The sequence below is a fragment of the Thrips palmi genome, unplaced genomic scaffold (genome assembly GCF_012932325.1).
Source record: "Thrips palmi isolate BJ-2018 unplaced genomic scaffold, TpBJ-2018v1 HiC_scaffold_5, whole genome shotgun sequence".
Taxonomy (NCBI): Eukaryota; Metazoa; Arthropoda; class Insecta; order Thysanoptera; family Thripidae; genus Thrips; species Thrips palmi.
In genome coordinates, this window is record NW_023144632.1 from 8,255,246 (window position 1) to 8,279,239 (window position 23,994).

The following is a 23,994-nucleotide window of genomic DNA, read 5'->3' on the forward strand; positions in this document are numbered from 1 at the left end:
ATTCCGACGGCCACCACCTCAGAGCAGCAAAGTCTCGGAGGCAAGGGCACAGTCGGGAACCAGTGCGGCCAAATCTACGTGGAGTGTCCTGGCTATCCGGCCTCGGAGTCCACGACGGCGACCCTCCCGCCGCCGGGCCGCGGGGTGTCCCTCGAGAGGTGCCTAGTGCGTGTCGCATCGGTTCTCCAACACCGCGGTGCACGACACGGCCTTGGCGTGGCGAGCTGCGTGGAAGTCTAAAGCAAGACCACGTCGAGACCCTCGAGCTTTGCGACTTTACCACGTGCGCGTCCTCGGGCTGACGGCAAGCCGCGCTGCCTTACTGCCGGACTTCCCCCGCGCGCGGTCAGCTTTCTTGGGTTTCTCGGCTGTCGCACTCCGTCGCACGGGATTTCCGTCACACTTTTGCTAAGTCCCTTTGCCTCGGCGTAAAAGCTATGCCATATGGGGTACCCATGCCATGCCATTCGCTGCCAAATGCCGGCCGTCGGCCACCACCCGCCGACTCCCAAGAAGGGCGGCGCCGTTTGCACGGTTTGGAACTACCTCCAAATTTGGACGTGAATTCCTTGGAGGCAATGAAGCGACTAAAAAGGTTGAGGTGTTTTCTCCTAACGTTTTGCTGCTTCTGAAACTGTAGGCGGTGCCACTGCGCTCTGTCCCACTACACCCGCACCAGCCCCCTCAGCCCCCGCAAGGTGGACGGTTTCACAGTTGATAGTCTATGCCAAATTGTAGAATTGAAGTGGCTCACCTTTAGCGAGGCTACGGTGGCTTCTACGAGAGATTACGCGCACCGTGGAGCGGTGTAGTAAACTTCTCACACACCCCACACGGTGGTATGCGAAAATGAGCATCCCGCACAGGTACTTCCGGTGGGGTGTGCTATAGCACTCTCTATAGCTCTCTAGCTCTCTAAAGACACTCCAAGCACTCTAGGTGTGCTCCTGGATAAAATAGCACGCATTCCAAAATAAAATATTTAATAAAATACACTATTTTAAAATACATTTTATATACATTTAAAATACATTTAAAATACAATTACATGTTTGACGCAATGAACATAAAGTAACATTTTTCATTTAAAATTAAACACTGATATTAACTTGGTAGTTTTGCACGTCTCATCGACATGTAATTTGAATTTTAAAAAAACTCTAAGTACGAAAGTGTGAAGCAGGTTCATTTTCGGTCAAACGAGCGCAAATTTCATATAACTCTGAGCCTATTGTGCACAGTTCATCGAAATAGTTTCGGTCAAGCGTGATAAATCAGCTGAAAATACGTCTGTTTTGGCACAGTTGGTAGAAAAATGAGGAATTAGTAATTGTAGGGTAATTTCGGACAAGTGTGCGAATATCATGTGAGCCATGCCCTTTTTAATTAGGTGATGGATGTGTTGCACTCTTCATCGAAATAGTTTATCAATTATCGGCTAAGCGTCCATAAATCACAAAACATGGCCCGTTTCGGAACGGGATGACGAAACTTATTGATTCCATATAATTGAAATAACGCGCATAAATCAATCATTCTCGCATCTATTTCGGGCAATCGTGCTTACTTACGATCTTATTTAAACAGAGTTACGCACGCTCTACCGAAAAATAAAATAGCTTATTTTAATTTTATTGCGCTATTTCGGTGATAATTATGCACGCTTAATCGAAAAGCCAGAATAACGTGAAAAATACGTTTCGGCAAAGTGTGCGTATATCATGTGAGCCCATCCCGCAAAATTAATTTTGTTTTAATTTTAATTTAGGAAAATAAAAAATAAAATAAAATGTTTATGTCTGTCGCAGTCTATGACTGAATCCGGTTATGTGTGTCAAAGGGGTTACCTCACCAGATATACATTCCCACCAGATATAATCCCGCCAGATATAAATCTCACCAGATATACAGGAATTAATTTTATTTTGATAAACACATATTCGCACGAAATATAAATCCCACCAGATATACACTAACTAATATTTTAAAATTAACCGTCTCACCAAGTGCGACGGAGTGCATAGGTTTGCGGTTTAATTTTTTGTCAAGTTATTATTAATTCTCATAAAAGATTTTTGTTTTACATAGAGTTAACATCATAATAAAGCTCCCCTCACACAGTTGAAGTCTCAACTATTTTCTAATTTAGTGGAAAATGTTGCATTTACAGAAGTACACTGTTAACACTAAAACTCTACTTTTTTAAGGAAATTCAGAATCCATTTAGCTTGGGATCATATCAGAGGCAAGCACACTGGGATTTCAAAACAGGAGAAGGAATGTGACATCCTATTTTAGGTCAGCAAACCAACTTGATTCAAGTTTCCGAACCCAAAGCAGCGCAGAGCTTACACTGGAAAATAAATGACTTGCACTCAAAATTTCTCAACGTAACTTTTGTTGTAAAGTTATGAGTGTGCAGTGTCTATTTCTCCAAGTAATAGCAATTAAGTTGCAGTGCAGAGGACAGGGTAAATAAATAGATGTGATCAGTTCGAGAGCTTACCACAGAGTGACCGAGGCAAAAGTTAGTTTATTGAAATCAACACCAGAGCACTGCAGTAGGATTCGTAGACCATGATTAGGACAAGGCAGTGAGTGTGTATGGCGGGTTTATTTGAAATGGTAGTTAGTAAGGGAGTATGGGGCGATTTGTAACAGATTTCGGAATTCTCTATACAATATTAAGAACATTCTGCATATCGGTGTCAAACTTGTGCCAGTTGAGCAGTCTGGCCCTTCATCTAGACTGTGCAGCTCCATTGGATCAATCTGGAGTCCGTAATCTTTGAAATCTAAGACGTTTCCCAAACCCTTGCATGCTGTTACGAATCGCCCCAGCATGGGGTGATTTGTAACAGCCATGGGGCTTTTCATAACATCCTACACATTAAATGAAACATCGTCGGGAATGATATCTCCTCCACCAGTTGTTCTTTGGGTGTCCTGCAGACGTCTAAAAATCTACATTACAAGCTGCCGTTGACCGCCTCAGCATTAACTGATCGGCTATGTCAATCCTAACCTCACTTTTTTCAATTTTAGATGAAAGAATAGAATAACTCGCTTTAAAATGCATTTCGAGCTGCGTAAATGAATTGGAATAAGGCAGCAGATGATTCGAGAAATAATTCAAGCATTTAATTGCAAAAACTACTTAAATTCTTGTTTTTATACGGGTCTGTTACGAATCACCCCAAATGCCTGTTACGCAAGAAATACGTCCCTAACTATCACTGGACAAAGTAAAAGCAACTTATGCCACGTTGTTACATTGTAAAGGGGTCACGCTTCAAGGCCCCAACGGTACTTCGATGGTGATTCATACCTGGGGAGCCTCAGACAGAAACTTCCTAGAACTCAAAATAAAAGATTTTTCCTGTTTGCCGAAATTTCGGTGTACCCTATATTTCAGACGCCCTCCAAAACTATACCTGAGCACCGATCACATCCGCTTCGATTGTTCAAGGACCCTGTACTTGAAGCGAAAGAGGGGCCATACTCAGATTTTCCTCTGCTCCCTCCACTTAAATTGATAAACGCATTTGTTACGAATCGCCCCTGTTACAATTCGCCCCATACTCCCTTAATGAGATGAAGCATTAACTATTTACAACACTCCCCCTTAATGCGGAATCTTTAAAGGATAGTCTCGCCAGTCAGCCAGCAAATAATTATTGGCTGAGCGATAGCGAAGCCTGTTACTCCAGTGGGGTTGAAAAGTTTTTCCTGTCTGTCGGTCTGTCTGTGTGTCCGCACTACTCCTCCTGAACGGCTCGGCCGATCTCAATGAGATTTTGCACACTTTTTGGGTATGTCCTTGGCTCGGCACACGCGAAATTTCACTATCCTAGCTCAACTGGTTCAGTTTTTATAGCCGAAAAACACCTAAAAATGGCGAAAAATTGAGTTTTCTGCAGGCTGGTCACCTCTGTCTTGAAGGAGGGGGGGTCTGGGGGCGGAGCCCCCCAGCCCCGACAAGTTAAACAGTAACAAGGGTCAAGGTCGTGTTATCTGTAGATGAAGCAACTCTATCTAGAATGAAGGGGGGTCTGGAGCCCCCAGCATGCAACAAGGTAGAAGTAACCGACGATGGACAAGCCAATGCCTGCCGAAGGCAGGCTAGCGCCGCAAGGCCAAGGTAGGTACGCCAGGCGCGGATTGGAGGAACAGGCAGCGAGACATCGCGAAGCCTGATACGACAAGACGCGGTCTGGCGTAAACCTACCTTGTCTAATTTATATGAACACTAATTGAGCAGAGGATTGCCCCATTTGGCTGGGTCCTGAAGGGGCCCATAGTGTCAGGGAAAACCTCTCTGAAGGATAGGAAAACCTCACCAGCAATCTCCCACTCAATCAGGCCATAGACAAAGCATTAACAACAACAAAATTATTAACTAGATCAGCAATATTTACAAATTATACAATAAATAAATTAAGTAAGTGCATTGGGTGAATGCTGTGGAAGATGAGAGGATTATTTAATTCAATATTCAATTTACATGCAACATAATTGAAAAAAAAACTGTGAAAAGAGGGATTAAAGGTAGTTAATATACAATGTAATTTCACGCATAATGTAATTTCAATTGTCTGCAGCCTTGTTCGTGATCAATCCGCTCCAGACCTTTTGTAAAGATATCTGCGTGATTCTCCTTGGAACCAACGTAGGTCAAGTCAATTATTTCCTCTTTGATGCAATCTCTTGCTAGTTGGATCCTGCACCCAAAATGCTTTGATCTCGCTTTGAAATAATTTTGAGAGGTTGCAAGGTCGATACCGGATTGATTATCACAGAACAATTTTACCTTCTGCACACCACAGTCAAACAAATTGTCGAGCAAGTTGTTGAGATATAAACATTGTTTAGTGGCTTCCGCCAATGCAATTGATTCTGATTCAGCTGTCGACTGGGCTGTGCACCTCTGCTTCCTGCTCTCCCAAGACACCAGATTGCTGTCCAGGGTGAAACAGAAACCAGTGCATGATCTATAATCAGTGGGGTTGCCAGCCCAGTCAGCATCTGAATATCCAACCAAAGAAAAAGAAGGTTTACTGACTCTACTGTAATTTAAGCTAAATTTAGGGTTTTGTTTCAAATAACACAGAACCCCTTTTGCCAGATCCCAATGGGTACTGGTGTAACAACAATTAAATTGACTGAGAAAGCCGACCGCATAGGAAATGTCCGGTCTTGTATTTGTACTGAGATACAGGAGGCTGCCAATTAACTTCTGGTATTGAAAATCACCTTTGTAGCCCATTTCAAAATCATGGAGCTTTAATTTAAATTCTAAGGGCACTGGCCTTCCAACACAATTTTCCATTCCAAACTCTCTCAGGATAGAGTTTGTGTACTCCTCTTGGTGAAGCCTGAGGGTACCTCTGGCCCAGTCCCGTTCGATTCTCATGCCCAGACAAGTCTTGGCCTCCCCTAGATCTTTTAAAACTACTACCTTACCTAGAGCAGCAATGAGTTCAGATTTTACCTGCTCACTCTGGTAGAATAGGTAGAAATCATCAACATACAGAGCGACAATAGTTACTGTGGATGTGGCAGAGGTCTTGATGTAGATGCATGGTTCCTGCTCGGAGTTTAGGTATCCTTCTCGCCTCAGAAGGTTGTCCGCTTTCAGGCACCAGCTTCTGGCTGCCTGCTTCAGTCCGTAGACTGCCTTTCTCAGGCGGCACACTAGGTGCTCTGATCCTGGAACAAGAAAATCAACAGGTGCATCAGGTTGTGCCATGTAGACTTCCTCGGAAAGGTCTCCATGCAGAAAGGCGGTTTTAACGTCCAAATGAGCAATTTTGAGGTTAAAATTTACTGCGACAGAGAACATAATTCTAAGGGACTCCTTTCTCACTACTGGTGCGTAAACTTCAAAATAGTCCACCCCGTACTGTTGGGTGAAGCCCTTCGCAACCAGTCGAGCCCTGTACAAAGTAGAGCCATCAGCATTAACTTTGCGTTTAAAAACCCATTTGTTGCCAACTAATGGGGCACCTTCTGGCAAAGGTTGCATTGTCCAAACACCATTGAATCTGAAGGACTCTAATTCTTCTCTAATAGCCGCTTCCCACTGTTTGGAGTCAGTGGAATTCATTGCAGCTCTATAGGTTTGGGGAACAATACTATGAGCCTTGGACGCCAGCCAGGCTGACCGTCTGGGTGAATCCTCATGGGCATTCTTATCACTGGCTCCCCCAAAACCGCATAACACAAAACCTTCAAAATGCTTTGGACGCACCGAACACCTCTTTCTGGAAGGAGTTTCAACAAGTTCACTCATTTCAGAGTCACTTGTACCCTCCACATCAGTTGTGGAGGTATTGGAGTTGCTTGCGCTATCTCCATCATGGAATGTACCTGACAAGCTAGTGTCAGTCTCATCACCCCAGCCTTTAAACTGGGTATTTACTTCAGATTCAGAGTCAGAGTATTCGTCAGAGTCATTGCTCTGTGCTCCGGAGGGACCAGCCCCCAGATTTACCCGAGAAGTAACAACTTCTGGTATTTGCACCCGAGAAGTAATAACTTCCGGTATTTGACACCCAGAGGTCGTGACCTCTGGTATTACCGCAGGCGCCACTTTTGGGCGAACCTGGGTGTTACCCAATGCTGGAAATATAGTCTCATCAAAGGTGACGTCTTTGTACCGATGAGAGGAGACTGCATTAGTTTTCTGGTCCATTAATTTGTAGGCCTTTCTTTCATCGTCATAGCCCACAAAGATATAGTCCTTGGTTCGATCTGTTAGTTTCTCTTTAGTTTCAGTGTGGGCATGTGCATCGAACGGTACCATATTTTTGACAGCTTTGGTGGGAGAAATATTTTTGAGGAAAACAGCAGTGTGCAAGGCGAGCGGCCAGTATTTTATGTGCAAGCCAGCACCTTTGAGCAATGCTCTGGTTTTCTCCAGTAGGGTGCGATTTGCCCTCTCTGATACACCATTCTGGGATGGATTTCCAGCCACAAAAAATTGGTTGAGCATGCCCGAACTTGCAAAACACTGCTTGAATCTCTCATTTGCATATTCTCCACCATTGTCGGACCTCAAGTATTTGATATAATTACCAGTGTGCCTCTCGACAAGAGCTCTGTATTGCTCAAACTTTTCATATACATTGCTCTTGTATCTTAGCAGCCCAATGTAGGTGTATCTCGTTAAGTCATCAATAAAGGTAACAAAGTATCTGAACCGCTGAATAGACAAACCATCAGTCACTTCACATACGTCGGTGTGGACAATTTCAAGAAGCATGGTTGCTCTACGAGCTCCCCCTGAAGGGAAAGGAGCTTGTGTCCTTTTTGCTCTCCGACATGTGTCACACTTTTGGTTGTCTGCACTGACTTTACCCATGCCATCAACTAGGCTTGGGATGAGACTGAGATTATTTTTGCCAAGGTGGCCTAGCCTTTCATGCCAAGGCTCATTTACAACTGCACTAGATTTTGAAGGTGATCCCACAATGAGTCGGTCGGTCGGCCGGTCGCAGTCGGTCGGTCGTGATGTTAAGGGAGTATGGGGCGAATTGTAACAGGGGCGATTCGTAACAAATGCGTTTATCAATTTAAGTGGAGGGAGCAGGGGAAAAATCTGAGTATGGCCCCTCTTTCGCTTCAAGTACAGGGTCCTTGAACAATCGAAGCGGATGTGATCGGTGCTCAGGTATAGTTTTGGAGGGCGTCTGAAATATAGGGTACACCGAAATTTCGGCAAACAGGAAAAATCTTTTATTTTGAGTTCTAGGAAGTTTCTGTCTGAGGCTCCCCAGGTATGAATCACCATCGAAGTACCGTTGGGGCCTTGAAGCGTGACCCCTTTACAATGTAACAACGTGGCATAAGTTGCTTTTACTTTGTCCAGTGATAGTTAGGGACGTATTTCTTGCGTAACAGGCATTTGGGGTGATTCGTAACAGACCCGTATAAAAACAAGAATTTAAGTAGTTTTTGCAATTAAATGCTTGAATTATTTCTCGAATCATCTGCTGCCTTATTCCAATTCATTTACGCAGCTCGAAATGCATTTTAAAGCGAGTTATTCTATTCTTTCATCTAAAATTGAAAAAAGTGAGGTTAGGATTGACATAGCCGATCAGTTAATGCTGAGGCGGTCAACGGCAGCTTGTAATGTAGATTTTTAGACGTCTGCAGGACACCCAAAGAACAACTGGTGGAGGAGATATCATTCCCGACGATGTTTCATTTAATGTGTAGGATGTTATGAAAAGCCCCATGGCTGTTACAAATCACCCCATGCTGGGGCGATTCGTAACAGCATGCAAGGGTTTGGGAAACGTCTTAGATTTCAAAGATTACGGACTCCAGATTGATCCAATGGAGCTGCACAGTCTAGATGAAGGGCCAGACTGCTCAACTGGCACAAGTTTGACACCGATATGCAGAATGTTCTTAAGGGGGCAATACACTGAAAATGGCCAAAAACTGACTTGTGCGATAGCTTCCATACGCGTTGTTGAGCGTTGTTCAAACTTTTCATGTGTCAAGACCTCACAAAAAGAAGCATTTTAAGCCCAGAATGGCGTCGATCGGACGTCAGGGAGCGGAGCAGCGCCCAATTAAATTTTCGTCAAAAGTCGAACTGGCGGGCGTCCCTCAGTCCGCAAAAATGAAGATATCTCGACCCCGTTTGCGCCAAAATGTAGGTAATTGAAGCGGCTATAGCGCAAACTAGGATTATGAACATCGAGCAACCGAAAGTACAAAATTTCATCCTAAAACACTTTTTGAGGATTTTGCAAAAATGATCAAAACAGGTTTTTTCGTAAAATTTTGTACTTCTGACTGTTCGATGTTCATAATCCTAGTTTGCGCTATAGCCGCTTTAATTACCTACATTTTGGCGCAAACGGGGTCGAGATATCTTCATTTTTGCGGACTGAGGGACGCCCGCCAGTTCGACTTTTGACGAAAATTTAATTGGGCGCTGCTCCGCTCCCTGACGTCCGATCGATGCCATTCTGGGCTTAAAATGCTTCTTTTTGTGAGGTCTTGACACATGAAAAGTTTAAACAACGCTCAACAACGTGTATGGAAGCTATCGCACAAGTCAGTTTTTGGCCATTTTCAGTGTATTGCCCCCTTAATATTGTATAGAGAATTCCGAAATCTGTTACAAATCGCCCCATACTCCCTTACCCCTGCAGTAGCGGTATTAGGTTCGAAAATTTCACGCACAACGTACAACAACTTTAATTTGGATGACAGGACTGCACATTTTCAGTCTGGAATTAAACAAGGTAGGTGTACGCCAGACCGTGTCTTGTCGTAACAGGCTTCGCGATGCTGCGCCAATTTCGACATCCACGCCTGGCGTTTCACCTACCTTGGCCTGCGGCGCTTGCCTGCCTTCGGCAGGCTAGGTTTCTTTTCCAGGCATCCGCACACCAATTTGCGTGATTGAAGGTCAAAACAGCATTTGATTTCGTGCCTAGGGCTGCATTGGCCTGACTTTTTAACTTGTCGAGGCTGGGGGGCTAGACCCCCCATTGGCCTGACTTTTTAACTTGTCGAGGCTGGGGGGCTCCGCCCCCCAGACCCCCCTTTCTTCAAGACAGAAGTGATCTGCCTGCCGAAAACTCGATTTTTCGCCGTTTTATAGGTGTTTTTCGGCTATAAAAACCGAACCAGTTGAGCTAGGATAGTGAAATTTCGCGTGTGCTGAGCCAAGGACATACCCAAAAAGTGTGCAAAATCTCACCGAGATCGGCCGAGCCGTTCAGGAGGAGTAGCGCGGACAGACAGACAGACAGACAGACAGACAGACACACAGACAGGAAAAATTTTTCAACCCCACCTGAGTAACAGGCTTCGCTATCGCTCAGCCAATGATAGTATTTGCTTTCCCCCTTCCGTCGCTCACCCCGACGGCGGAGGGACGAAGGCACCGTCATGTTGGCAGCACCCCCTCAGTTTCGTTCGGCATTTGTTTCGACCCCGCGCATTCACCTGTTTGTTTATGTTTGTGGTTTGTAATCGTGTGTGGTTCGTGCCATTGTATATTTGTTGTGTGTGAGAAAATCTATCAAAATGGTCAGGCCCAAGACCAAAAAGCCTAAGAGAAAAGGTGCCCGTACTGAACCACCGAAGTATGATGAAGAAACATTTGCTACGTTTCTGAAAGATATACCGCAGCTCTGGAATTTCGGCGATCCTAAGTACAAAGATGTAGTTTCAAGAGCTCGCTTATGGAAGGAATTGGCGCAGAAGCTAAATAATGCTAGGGCCGTCCGGCCAGGATGCTCGCCTCTGAAAGGTAAGTGCAGAGACCATCGCACGGGTCGACAATAACCTCTCTAGCAGTGTTTACAAGTGACGTCCTTTCCAGGTGCGTATCTGTGTTCGGAGCTGAATCGGCTCCGCGGCAACAGGACGCGCCGGCGCAGTCGCGCGAAGGATAAGGGAAGAAGCGGTTCAGCGGGGGGCGAGCCCCTTGACAACATGGCTGGCGACAAATGGTCATTCCTGGATGAGGCTGCCAACACTGAGACAAGGTGGTGCCCTGAAACTGACCGACTAAGTCACCCGCCCCAGTTTTTAGGGCGACTTGAGTCGCCTACTTTCTGGACGACACAGTCGCCTAGTTTCTGGGTGACACAGTCGCCTAGTTTTAGGGCATCTTGGTCGCAAATACAGAGCTTACTTATCTATGCTGGCCCAAGGCATTGCACACAAGTTTGCCTGCACATGGATAAACTCAATGATTTCACATTTGGGTGGCGTCAGAGATGCCCCGAATCTAGGCGCAATACACTGTGGCAAAAAGGTACGGAAAATTCTGTTAATTTTTTTGCCAGAATTCTCCGTAGCCCTCTTATCAATATTCTCCGTAGGCTCTTACAGTATTCTCCGTAGGGCCGCACAGTATTCTCTGTAAGTCCGCACAGTCTTCTCCGTAGGACATGGAAGACTGTATAGTCCTACGGAGATCACTGTAAGGTCCTACGGAGAATACTGTGCGGTCCTACAGAAAATACTGTAAGAGCCTACGGAGAATATTGATAAGGGGGCTACGGAGAATTACCACAAGTTGTTTACAGAATATTCCGTAGCTTTTTGCCACAGTGTAGGTGCCCCGAATCTGGGCAGCAGTGGTTTACATTAGGTCGGACCAACCCGAAAGGTGCTCAGGTTGAGGGCGCCTTGGGCCAGCATTCATAAGTAAGCTCTGTATTTACGACCAAGATGCCCTAAAACTAGGCGACTGTGTCGCCCAGAAACTAGGCGACTGTGTCGCCCAGAAACTAGGCGACTGTGTCGCCCAGAAAGTAGGCGACTGTGTCGCCCAGAAAGTAGGCGACTCAAGTCGCCCTAAAAACTGGGGCGGGCGACTTAGTCGGTCAGTTTCAGGGCACCACCTTGTCTGAGTGAAGCTATTCACTGCCAGACGCACGTCGAGCATTGCCGTGGCTCCTGACGGAGAAGCCGAAGACGAAGAAGCCGACGATGAGATTGAAGAAGACGACGCAGAGAATGAAGGATACCAGGAAGAGGATGACTTAGGCAATGTATCCATACATGACGCTTCGACCGAGGAAGCGCCTTCAGGGGATCCTCACACTGCCCCGACGCACAGCATCGTCGTCCAAGTGGACCAGGCAGAGGGTGAGTTTTGGTGCAGCATTAACGGGTCCAGTTCCGATTTGAAGATAATTTTATTGAAGCAACATTCAATTCCTATCGTTCCTCCCGACAGGTGGTGGACCTAATGGTGATGGTGGTGAGGATGACCTGGGCCAGCGCTCTAGCCACCTGACTCGGACGCCAGGCGCGTTCGTCATGTCGCCGTCCTTCCGTGAGAGGCGCAACAATGACGACCTAGAACGACAGCGTCCGGTTGTCGAAACGCCCAAGAGGAGGGAGAAAAGCCAGAGGCTGCGGAAGCCAACTAAGCGCTTTTCTCCCTCGCAGTATGATTCGGACGCGTCGGCGATGTCGGGGAGCTCGGCGGGCTCGGGGACGTCCGGACTTTCTGCCCGAAGCCGGCGCAGGCGACGGCGCGCCCTGTCGCCTACCTTCGAAAATCTCTCCATCATCAACGAGACCGAGGCAACCGAGGAGACGTCGCAGCCCACCGAGGCAGGGAATGCCGTCGCCGGCACAGGGAGTCCTGGAAACAGCGGCCAGAGGGAGTCACCCACACATGGCATGACTGCCGGGGAAGACCACGAGGATCCCGACGAGGAGGAGCGCCGCCGTTACGACGAGGAAACGTACCGCCTTATTCGCATAGAACATCAAATGCGCGAGGAGGAGCGCCGTGCGGCTGAACAACGCGAGGAGCAACGCCGTGCCGCTGAACTACGCGAGCGCGAGGAGGGCCGTGCAGCGGGCTTCGAGCGTGGAGGACACCGTGCAGTGCCTGGCGGTCCCCGCAGGCCCCATAGACGCGGCCAGGGGGACCGTGCTCGCGGTGCGGGGCGGCCCCAGGGCCAGGGTCGTGGTCATGAAGCAGAGGATGGCGACCGCACCCCGGAAGCGCGACACCATCCAGACGGCGCGGGCAATAGAGGTGGCAGACACGGTGGACGGGGCCGAGACCTTACCACGGCCAGGCAGCGGCTTGAAGCCGCCTACGAGGACCGCCGGCTGGCAGAGAGGGAGGTCATCAGAGCCCATGCCGAGGCCGCTCGGGAGAATCAGCAACAGCAGCGGCGTAGGCAAAGCCAGGCAGCAGGGGGGCGTGGCCGCGTGTTGATGGATCAACTTGACGCCGATGACCCACAGCGCCTGGATGCCAACCAGGAGGAAAACGCACTGCTGAGGCAGTACCTGCAAGAGAAGGACTTGGATGGCTACTCTCACTTTGGACTTAGCCTGGCCTGGCAGTTGAGGAGCATGCGACCCAGGGATGCTGGGACCCTCATGGTGAAGATCCAGGAACTCGTGAATGAGCATCTCTATGGAGATGAAGATGATTGACCTTGCTACTTGTAGACTTTTTAATTGACGACTCACAGCCACTAGTTCCTGAGACACTCTTCATTCCTTTATAAGTGATTCTTTGTTAGTTTTACTTTCAATTTTATTGTTGTTCTCATATATTTGAAACATGTTGCTTGTTCATGTTTGTGTCTACTGATGTTCTTATTCTTACATTTTTATTCATGAGTGACCTCATTGCATTGATGCAATTTCTTTTGATTCATTTGAGTATTTAAAGATCCTTATCATAAAACCATTTGCATTATCATTGCTTGCTTTTTATATGTTGTGATTGTGCCACTGTTAAATGTTTATTCCATTTTCCTATTGGTGACTCCCTTGGGATCATTGTGTGATAATACATTATATTATATAATTGTATAATTGTTTTGTAGTATTGCTATTGCCACATTTTGAGAGTTCCTGGAGTGGCACTCCAGGAGTGCTGTTTATTATCTTCAACAGTTTCATTATATTGTAAAGGCATTGGGAGCATTGTGTTCCCACACATGCTTATGTTTACTTCGTTTTGTAAGTTTGTTTTGGTGCTGTGAATAGTTTCTATTTCATGAAAGGACTTAAACAACTATTATGAATAAATTATTTTATTACTGTGTTCAATTATAGCATCATTCAGTGCTCCTGTCACCTTTAAAGTCTGACTGATACACAATATTTTCACTGAAATGCACTATTTACATTAATGCAATAAATGGAGCTACACTCTCTGTCTGTCCATCAGGAGTTGACAAAGCTTAAAACCAACTTTACAAAAATGCAGAGGAACCTATTGATATAGAATTGAGAATTCACAGCTCTTCCATATATCTTAAATGGGTAACCGGTTCCATTGCCAGGGCACAGGGTCTGCAACCATCAGTTCTATGAATTTCTCCCTGGTGTCTTCTGGATCTCTTCGAGGGTCCTCAGCACGAGCTTGGCTAGCAGGATCAGCCAGGTGTTGCTGAACACATAGTCTTGCAAAAACAGAATTTTCCTCCTGTCGACATTTGTTTCTCCACCGACCTAATTTAAGTACACCATTTGATTTGTACACATCTGCAAAACCTTCTGGAGAATAGATACGGTCTTTGGGGGGAATACTTGACTCCAATATCATGTGCAAATTATGCAGAGCTGCTGTTGCCAAAATGATATTTTGAGCAAGAGTTTCATTGGCAATAGTTGTTCGACGTAGGATTCTATACCTAGCACTTAGTATTCCAAAAGCATTTTCCACAACGCGCCTAGCCCTGGATAGTCTGTAATTGAATAGAGTCTCTTCAGGTTTAACAGTTTCTGGTTCATAAGGCTTCATTAAATTATGCCTTGAGGGGAATGCGTCATCTCCTACAAAGACATAAGGGAGGTATTCTTGTAGTGCCTCATTGAAAACAGGATGAGGTATACCCAAGCCATTAGTTGCAAATAGCTTTCCAAACTCGGACCGTTCCAACACTCCACCATCACTTTCCCTGCCTCGGGCACCAAACATCAACTAAAATAAATTTATAGTTGGCATCAGCAACAGCAAACAGCACCACACTGTGGCTTCCCTTGTAATTATAGTGCTCTGAACCACGTTGCCTGAATTTCTGAAAAGCCAAAGACTTACACAAATAACACCACATGATCATAACAACTATAGGGAAGCTGATATTGAAATCATACATACCTGAAAAAAGCAATGCTTGCCATCTATAGCCCCTAGACACATTGGGAAATTCCACATGCTGTCAAACTCTGCGGCTTTCTTCCTCCAGAAAGTAGCATTTAAAGGCTCAAAGACCTCATCCTTCAGAACAAACCAAATTACTGCGGTGGTTTCCAAAACAATTTTACCAATTGCCTGGTTGCTGATGCGGAACAAGTAAGAGATGGAGTTGAACGAATCGCCAGATGCCAAATACCTGAACACAAAATAATATGAAAGGAAATGAAGAAACAAACAGCGTGAAACATGAAGACAAAAAATTAACTGTGGGTACCAACCTCAATGTTACAGCAAGCCGCTCCCCAGGTGGAATTCTTTCCCGATTGGACCTCTTGGAAATTAATGGAGAGACTTTTTCCAGAGGTAGGTCAAAGCATTCCGGTGTCATTCTTAGGAAACGGAAGTACTCATCTCCATCATATTCCCTTAGAGCTGGTAGTAGAGCATACCAGGCACCATAAATCTTCCTATCCTGCAGCATAGGCCTGGTACACTCTACAAAAAATGTCCTGTCAACGCCGTTAATTTATTACCAATGTTTGCTGTTATGCGATTCACGGCGTCTGCTGTGAACTAGTTCACGGCGTTCACTGTGATCTCGTTTACAGTGTTCACTGTGATCTGGCCACAGTAAACGCCGTGAATTGGAGCCTGATTCGCAGTACTTCGGTGCTCAGCGGCGTCAAACTCACAGTGTTTACTGAGGACCAGATCACAGTGAACACCGCGAACAAGATCACAGTGAATCCCGTGAGCAGATCACAGTAAACACTGTGAATTGACCTACAGTGAAAACTGGTAATAAATTAACGGCATTTACAGGACATTTTTGGTAGAGTGTATGCCACCTTCTTTGCCTCCTTTCAAAGGCATAATGAGCTAAAATTCTCATACGGTTTCTTTTCCATTTTAAATATTTCACAATCGTAAGCTTCTTCAGTAATCCTGTAAAAAGAGTTTCAATTCTGAGTATGTGATTTGCAGCAGTCCAATTCTTAAAGAAAACCAATGCAAATCATAACCTGGGACAAAAGAACTTACTCAATTTCCAGGGGGTTGGGTGATTCCGTGCGTAGGGGGTCATTTTGGATGTACCAAATGTTCTTTTTTAAAGTTCAACTTTAGGGGCTAAATTTGGTGTAGATGGCATACATAGTACCCCACAGTACCCCTCTGAGCGTGGCAGCGCTACAAGTTGACTTTTATTTTCACTCCCTGTGAAATACGGCGGAATTTACAGAAATAATGACGGAATTTACAGATTACGGAATTTACAAAGCGAAGTTTTTAGTCTCCTGAACCGCTGGGTTACAAGATAGGAAAAAACTGTTGACGGTGTCATTTTCAGCATCCAAAATAGCATTTTTCAGCGAAGGTTGTGGGAACTTTCTCCCTCAGATGGAGGAGCTACGGCCCGAAACGGAATTTACATCCATTTTTACACCCTTACCGTTTTGAACCCTTCTGACGGCCTGGAAGCGTCGTTTGACCGCCCCAGGTCCCGTGGGCACGGGTTTCTGGAAGTGTTTTTTATGTTCTTTCGATCCCAAGTGGTCGCGAGTTTCTAAAATGAAAAGGAACCCCAGTAGACCGTCATTTGTAAAAACAGCATAGGTCACATGGTCACACGGTGGACATTTTCCCAAAGGCTGTTTCGGGTTCAACAAGTGATGATACAAAGGTCACCCTCCGTAATTTTGTGAAGAATAAGTCAGGGGAGAGAGTGAAATAGCCAGTTTTCTTTTGATGTGGCTGAGTCATATACTACAGCATGGCAATGTTGTCTTATAGGTGTTGGTGACCATGACGGAACTTACAAAACGACACTTTAGCAGCTTACGAAACCCAGATAAACAAAAGTTAGATCGACTTATCCACATGAGGACATGGTCTTCGTTTAGTAAAACAAATTTGAATTGCCCAAGCTACCAAATCAACCTCAGTTCAGGCGCAAGGCCCCGGTGACCTGAAATGACCCCCTACGCACGGAATCACCCGGTTATCGGAGAGCCACGTCTAGTTCTGCAAAGAGCTAACAACGTCAAATTTCTGAGACTCTCAAGTAGCTTCATTTTTATGGATGGGGCTGGAGCACTGCATCAGTTCACGAAAAGTGTCGCGCTGTTTCTATATTGCATACCGAACCGAACGGAACACCATAAACAAATACGAACCAAAACAAATGCCGAACGAAACTGAGGGGGTGCTGCCAACATGACGGTGCCTTCGTCCCTCCGCCGTCGGGGTGAGCGACGGAAGGGGGAAAGCAAATACTATCATTTAATTCCAGACTGAAAATGTGCAGTCCTGTCATCCAAATTAAAGTTGTTGTACGATGTGCGTGAAATTTTCGAACCTAATACCGCTACTGCAGGGGTAACATCACGACCGACCGACTGCGACCGACCGACCGACCGACTCATTGTGGGATCACCTTAAAGCGGTCACACCACTAGATTTTAATGCGATATGCTGTTGCATTCTAACTTCCAGGTTCACTTTATAAGTGCCATCTGTTTCGCTGGTTTCCAGCAGAGGTTCACCATGAACAGCGAGATCCCCTCTCTTAAATACACCACACATATTTTCAACGAACACAACAGCATAACCACACTTTGTCATCTGACTGACGGAAAGCAAGTTTGACGTTAAGTTAGGCACATACTGAACATTGCTAATTTCGACCAAGCCATTGTGCTTAGCAGCGTTAACTATTAACCTGCCACTGCCATCAATGTAGAGAACTTGGTCTCCAGCGCACTCAATACGCTGTTTTACTGAGCTTGCAACATAGTCAGACAAACCCGAGATACAACCACACATATGGTCTGACGCACCACTGTCTATGAAAAATTGCAGGGTATTGGCAGCCAAGGGAGTTTTACATACCGGTTCATTTGTACCAGCCATCAAGGCTTCCGCTGCACTCCTCTTGGCAGACTTCGCAGAGGCGTCGCCTTGTTTGTCCTGGGGAGCGGGCTTGGCGCAAAGACTCCACTGGTCGGGTCCACGTCGGCCCCGCTTGGAAGGAGCGCCTCGCTGCTGCTGGGCTTCATCCCTGCGTCTGCGACCGGCCTTCTTGTGCCAGCAGTTTCTCTCGACGTGACCCGCGGTCTTGCACCAGTCGCAGAAGGGAATCCGGTTCCCTTGGCCTTGGTCGGCGTTGTCCCTGCCGCCAGAGTGATGACCAGCTCCACGACCGCCATGGCCTCCGCGGCCGCCTCGTCCGCCGCGTCCTCGGCCCCTGTTGCTGAAGCTGCCCTTGAAGGCCTTCAGCGCCGTGCCGCCGTTGACCGCGGCCTCTGCCTCCTCCTTCTGCGCCTCTAGCCGGAGCTTCTGCACAACGAGACGAAAACTTAATATCGATTCCTGTTGCTCGTTCAGGACAGTGCAAGATTGCTCCGCGAAACGCTTGACCATTTCGTCCTCGGGCCGGAGGTTCCGAAGGACTACACGCTCAGACCAATATGGACTTTTTTCTCTCTTGCTTATAGCGGTTTTTGAGCAAACGTAAAATGTACTATTTTCTCCTTAACTATGCACAATTTTGATCGTTTCAGGGATATAATTGTCAATAGGTCATGTAGAAATTGTAAAGTACATTGCAAATGACATTAAGTCCGGTTTAATGGACTATAAACATTATACAATGAACAAAATAGTGCATAGCCAAAGAGAATATAGTACATATTACGTTTGCACAAAAACCTTTATGGCAACAGATAAAAAGTCAATACGAGTCTCAGAGTGTATAGCTGCGGCTACCTCGTCGCTAAGCGACTCGGCGCCGCCGCTGGTCAGCAGTTCGCAGGTCTCGCTCACACTGTCGACGAACGCTTTGAGAGAATCAAAGTTCGCACGCTTAGTGTCAAGCAACTTATACAGGAGCGTCAGGCGACGCTGTACTCCCTGATTCTCGAAATTGGTGCAGAGTGCCGTCCACATATCGCATGCCGTTTTTCGGCACGCCGATATGAGGCGCACCAAGTTGTCCTCCAGGCAGGAGGCGATGCAGAGGCGCACATGTGCGTCCTCGCGCGCCGCCTCCGAGGTGGGGTCCTGCAGGGCCTGGTCCGTCGTCCGGGTGGTTAGGTAGCCGTCGAGTTGGATGGACTCGAGAAACATTAGCATTAGCAGTTTCCACGACTGCCAGTTCTCCTGGCCCATCAGCTTATTGCAGTTCGCGGGTGGGTGCCTCAGCACACGCTCGGAATCCTGCATGCTGGTCTGGCGAGACGTACTGGCACCGCGTCCGCCACGGTTGGACATGTTTGCTGGTTTTTGGCTGGAACACTACACACAGAAAAACCAGGCGAACGCGAGACGCGGTCTACCAGTTACACACGAGTAGCGTGCCGGCACGGGGAACCTTAACCTCAAAACGACACAACACATAACACAAACCGCGAAAGGTATTTACTGAGTAATCTAGCAAAGACACTTGCGCGGTGGAGGCGATAGAACTGGGCCCATAACCTGTTGTAAAGTTATAAGTGTGCAGTGTCTATTTCTCCAAGTAATAGCAGTTAAGTTGCAGTGCAGAGGACAGGGTAAATAAATAGATGTGATCAGTTCGAGAGCTTACCACAGAGTGACCGAGGCAAAAGTTAGTTTATTGAAATCGACACCAGAGCGCTGCAGTCGCAGACAAAACACAGTAGGATTCGTAGACCATGATTAGGACAAGGCAGTGAGTGTGTATGGCGGGTTTATTTGAAATGGTAGTTAGTAATGAGATGAAGCATTAACTATTTACAACAACTTTAAAGAGAGTTGCTCTCAAGTAAAACAATACTGATCCAATGAGTTTGACATGAGCACTTGCATAAAGTGAGACAAAATACTTCACTATTGAGTTAAGAGCTACTTTGCCAAAAAATACTTGTTTCTATTTAAAATAAAAAAATCAATGTCATCAGGAATGATGTTAGAGAGACAAAGACTTGGATTTTCAGTAATATTAAAGTGCAAAAACAGACACCGCTTCTGAAACTTGAATCGAGGAAATCTATACTCACATATTGGCCAGGGTTGCGGGGGCGGGTGGGGACCTGCGCCCCCGGTCCATCAACCACTGCCCTCGCGGGCGGTCCGGGCGGGTGGTGGGCGGGGAATGGGGTGGGCCGGGCGTGGCGAGGGGGAGACAAGGGCTCCAGGGAGGGGAGGGACGCCCAGGATTTCTCCTCGGCAGCCACGGCGTCGAGCGAGCGCTCCCCTTTCACCCCGATGCGGTCCCAGACGGTTTCCTGAAATCATTTTTTAAAAATGCTCACGTAACTTCAAGTTTTAGAAACGAACTTGAATGAGATGAACTATTTCACTTACGATCAGAGGGGAGCTGCGCCCTTGGGGGCGCCCCACCTCAACCTCATGCAGAGGGGAGAGCCCACCCCACCGTCGCTCCTGCGGGTCCTGGGGGTCACGGGGGGGGGGGCGGAGGCACAGCTTGCGGGGCGGGCTGAGGATCCTCGGGGAACACCTCCACCACGTAGCCCTCGCCAGGGGCAGGGGGCGGGGGCAACGCGGCCTCAGGGTCCTTGGCCGGACTAGCCTCCAGATCATCGGGCTGAAAAACGAGAGAGTTGTTGACCCACATGATTTAAGCGCGGTCCCTCCCCGCCCCGCCACGCGCACAACGCGAGTCAAGCCAGAGACGAGGTTAGGACGCCCGCGGGTCACAAAGTACAGCGAGATTCAGACACTTTAGAGAATCAAATAACGATTCGGGACAGCACGGCGGACAAGAAATTCGTCCGATTTTATCATGAATTTAACAAAACAAAGCGACACTGCCCTGGCGGCACACCGACAAAGGCGCGGCACGGCGCGGCACGGCACGGCGCGTCTTCCGAGAACTGGCGCGCGATTCGGCGAACAGGACAGGACCTGTTGCGGCCTGCCGGCGTCGGCCGGCGTTAGAACGTTCAAGAAAAAACAGGACTTGTCATGAAATGACGATGTTACGACTGCCTAACCTACACGCACACACAATTTTAAGGGCCAAAACTGACGCGATCAAGGAATGACAACAAGTCGAACAAAGGGCTGAACACGAAAACTGACACAACTGTACGACCACGGAATGAAATAAACAGCCCTTGCGAGCACTGATTTGAACAAGCCGAACCAAAAACGAGGAGCGGCGACAAAGAAAATACTCGCGGACGCACTGGTGAAACAAAGGTATAAAAATTATGCCCCTAAAAGGCGTAAACGATTTACGCCCTTAAAGGGCATAAATCGTTAATGCCTTTGGGAAGGGCATTAAAATTTTGCTTGAAATTCCTATACCATTTACGCCCTTCCCAAGGGCATAAAACGATTATGCCCTTGCAAAGGCGTAAAAGAGTATTTATGCCCTTAAGGGCGTAATTTTTATGCCTTTGTTTTACCAGTGCGATGAAAGGTTAACCCAACGCACTGACTCGACTGACTCAAAATTTCTCGCATAACACTTACGATACTGAACGAAAAATGGGTACTTACCACAGGATTTTCCTCCATCAGCACGCCAGAAACGTCCATCTCAATACTCACGGAGATAGACGACGACATCTCCAGGTCGTCAGCGAGAAAGTCCATGCTCTTAGTAACGCAAGACAGCAAGGACACGACTGTAGAAAACACGCCCCATGCCAGGCAACCCCAGCGACGCCTTCTAGCCGCCCTCTCACCGCCTCTTGGGGCTGCGTGCGAAAACATCCGTCGTCTGCTTGGTCGTTGCATGGCGATACACGGAGCACTCGCGGCGTTTCTTGACTGAAATTGTTGACTGATTGAAACCTCGCGACGTGGCAGAGTCACGCGAACACTTTGATGGGTCATTGATTCAGAAAAATCATTCAATTCATCCATTGAGCCGAAGAACAGCGAGTTGCCGAAGTCCGCCGCCAGGGGCGCTGGGGCGCCGGGGCAAGGGATGGCGACGAGGCAGATGGGTGGCCTACCCGCCGGGCGCGACGCAGCGCACGGTGCGCCGCTGCCGCGCGTCGCTGCCGCGCAGTTCCAGCGTCCACCACACGGCAAACATGGGCGTCGCTAGTGTCGCGCCGCCAGAGGCATAAAATGAGACGCGCGGGCCGCAGAAGCATCCTTCTTTGCACGACGCGCTCAGAGCAACATCTCAGCATCGCTCTCACTCTTCTCACCCGACACTACCAAGACGTCCTACGCCTGTTGCGACGTGCAGCTCCTTCGAGGGCGGCACGGCGAATGGGTGGTGAAGGAGTGGGCTTTGTTTAAATCTACGCGGATGGGGGAGCTCACTAACACAGCCACTTTCGGGCCACCTTACCCTTCAAGTTTCGTCCAGCCACAAAACAAACGACAGAATGAGTTTGCAGTGAGGAGAATTCACGGGTTGGGATGGGATGAGGGAGACTTTCCGTACGAGTCAGTAGTAAAGACCTCCCCAGGTGAGGGCGGCCATTTTGTACCCCCCCAGGTGACGTCTGTCTAACCTATCCTTCGGAAGGTCCTGAGGGGGCATTTTTAGGAAAAAAATTTTTTGTCATTTTTTTTTTTGAGGTGAAGATGACGGCTCTAACCCAACCTTACCTAAGGTAGGGGGTGGGCCTAACCTACCCATCAACCCCCTGGAGGGTGTTCGGGGCGATCAGGACTGTGAGGCGCGTGAGGTGCGCTTAACGGAGGAGGCGGAGCGCCTGCGAGGTAGGCAGCGCGCCGCGCTCCGTGCCGCGCGCCGCCGGGCGCCGTCGTGCTACGTAAAGTGCCGAAAGCACGAAAAGTCAAAGTCGCATTTCGCGTTCCTATTGAAGCAGAGGACCGATTTAGAGCGGGCCCTTGCGATCCCGCATAGTCCCAGTGCGATTGGCGACGATGACTTTTGAGGAGATTCTTAAGCGTCGTGCTACGTGAAGTGCCGAAAACACGAAAAGTCAAAGTCGAATTTCGCGTTCCTATTGAAGCAGAGGACCGATTTAGAGCGTGCCCTTGCGATCCCGCATAGTCCCAGTGCGATTGGCGACGATGACTTTTCAGGAGATTCTTTAGCGTCGTGCTACGTGAAATGCCGAAAACACGAAAAGTCAAAGTCGAATTTCGCGTTCCTATTGAAGCAGAGGACCGATTTAGAGCGTGCCCTTGTGATCCCGCATAGTCCCAGTGCGATTGGCGACGATGACTTTTCAGGAGATATTTTAGCGTCGTGCTACGTAAAGTGCCGAAAACACGAAAAGTCAAAGTCGAATTTCGCGTTCCTATTGAAGCAGAGGACCGATTTAGAGCGTGCCCTTGCGATCCCGCATAGTCCCAGTGCGATCGGCGACGATGACTTTTGAGAAGATTCTTTAACGTCGTGCTACGTAAAGTGCCGAAAACACGAAAAGTCAAAGTCGAATTTCGCGTTCCTATTGAAGCAGAGGACCGATTTAGAGCGTGCCCTTGCGATCCCGCATAGTCTCAGTGCGATTGGCGACGATGACTTTTGAGGAGATTCTTTAGCGTCGTGCTACGTGAAGTGCCGAAAACACGAAAAGTCGAAGTCGAAATTCGCGTTCCTATTGAAGCAGAGGACCGATTTAGAGCGTGCCCTTGCGATTCCGCATAATCCCAGTGCGATTGGCGACGATGACTTTTGAGGAGATTCTTTAGCGTCGTGCTACGTGAAGTGCCGAAAACACGAAAAGTCAAAGTCGAATTTCGCGTTCCTATTGAAGCAGAGGACCGATTTAGAGCGTGCCCTTGCGATTCCGCATAGTCCCAGTGCGATTGGCGACGATGACTTTTCAGGAGATTCTTTAGCGTCGTGCTACGTAAAGTGCCGAAAACACGAAAAGTCAAAGTCGAATTTCACTGTTAAAAAAATCTGAAAATTCAGACCACTTTTGTCAGACTTGGTGGTCTGAATCTATTTTTCGGACTTGTTTCAGACTGCTTGTCTGAAAATTTTTCCTTCCGGTATGAAAATTGCGACCTGATCGTCTCAGAACCTGAATTCAGACCAGCGCAGTCTGAAAATTTAGATGGTTAAGTCTGAAAATTCAGACCAACCCAAGATTTCGTTTGTCCGCTAGATGGCGCGCATGTTGTGGAACATACCTACTTCTGTTTAAAAGGCTTCTAATGTGAAAATATATTGGTTCAAAAGTTCCAAATTGATAGGACTTAATCGGCCATATGAGAACCATTTCCCTGCCGCAAGATTTATCTCCCTAATATGGGTGGAAGTTTAACAATCCACATTCTAATTTACCTCTCGCGGGGTGCTCCGTGTCGCCATTTCCTGGGTGCCAAGGCCGGCCTCTCGAGAGTCAGGGAAAAGGACAGAGGACCTTCTCCCTCATCACAATTTTTACCAATGTTGTCCT